Source organism: Nannospalax galili, unplaced genomic scaffold, assembly GCF_000622305.1.
Source record: "Nannospalax galili isolate Female #2095 unplaced genomic scaffold, S.galili_v1.0 scaffold294, whole genome shotgun sequence".
Lineage (NCBI taxonomy): Eukaryota > Metazoa > Chordata > Mammalia > Rodentia > Spalacidae > Nannospalax > Nannospalax galili.
Genome location: NW_008335053.1, coordinates 445,321 through 446,885, shown reverse-complemented (window position 1 = coordinate 446,885; position 1,565 = coordinate 445,321).

Sequence of the window (1,565 nt, the reverse complement as noted above, 5' to 3'; positions counted from 1 at the left end):
AAAATTATCGAAATAATTCCACACATTCTATTGGACCACAAAGCAATAAAGCTCAAAATCAACACTGGACAAAGCCCTAGTCACTACATGAACTCATGGCGATTGAACAACACACTGCTAAACAACAACTGGGTCAAAGGAGAAATTAAGAAAGAAATAAAAGAATTCCTGGAATTCAATGAAAAGGACAATACAACACAACACAATCTCTCGGACACATTAAAAGCAGTCCTAAGGGGGACATTTATAGCTCTAAGTGCCTACATTAAAAAATTAGAAAGAGCACAAATAAATGACCTAAGACTGCAACTCAAGACCTGGAAAGGCAAGGACAAATGAAACCAAAACCCAGCAGAAGAAATAACAAAAATAAGAGCAGAAATTAATGAAATAAAAGCAAAGAAAACAATACAAAGAATCAGTGATTCTAAGAGTTGGTTCTTTGAAAAGCTAAACAATATAGACAGACCCTTGGCCCAGTTAACCAAAAGAAAGAAGGAGCAAATCCAAATTAACAAAATCAGATATGAATGGAGAGCATCACAATAGACACCCAAAAGATCCAGACCATTATAAGGGAATATTTTAAAAACCTATATGCTATCAAATTTGAAAGTCTAAAAGAAATGGATCGATATCTAAAATCATGAGAACCACCAAAGTTAAACCAAGAAGAGATCAATAGTTTAAACAGACCTATAACATATGAGGAAATTCAAACAGTAATACAAAGCCTCCCAACTAAAAAAAGCCCAGGCCCAGATGGTTTTACAGCAGAATTCTATAGGACATTTAAAGAAGACCTCTGTTGCAGGTTCTCCTCAGGCCAGCTGTGAAGACCCTAACCTGGATTGGGTCCCCTGCCGAATGGGGATGGGGGTAAGAGGCACGGGGTCATAACACACAGACTCCGGGAGTCGGGTAGAAGCAAGCAGTAGGTGAAGTGCTGTAGGCTCATTTAATGCAGGAGGGGGCAGGCCTTATATCTCCCTTTTCTCCGCCCCCAAGTCCCTTTCGTCAGCATATTGTTTTCTGATTGGTCCACGCCATGCAGTCTGTCAGCAGTCACTGGGCTCGCGAGCAGGGTACCTGGGCTCCTTTTGGCGGGCTATTTGTGAACCAAGAAGTGAAGTGAATTCTCACTGAATCCCAGGGCTCTGGGTCTGCGCCATCTTGGGAGGCCTCCTGCTACAGACCTCCAACCAATACTACTTAAATTATTCAAAAAGGGGATCTGGAGAGATGGCTCAGTGGTTAAGAACACCAGTTGTTCTTGCAGAAGACCCAGCACCCACATGGCAGCTAACAACTGTCTGTAACTCCAGTCCCAGGGGATCCAACAGCCTCTTCTGACCTCTGCAAGCATTGCACAACACGGGTGCACTTACCTACATGCAGACAATACATGCATACACATAAAATAAAAATAATAAACAACATTTTTCAAAAAAGTGATAAAGAATAGGAAATTTAAAACTGTGAACATTGTTGTGGAAAAAAACAAGAGAATTAAAGGGAATTTTATGTGATCTATGGATTGAAAAAACATAAAATCTATAAGCACA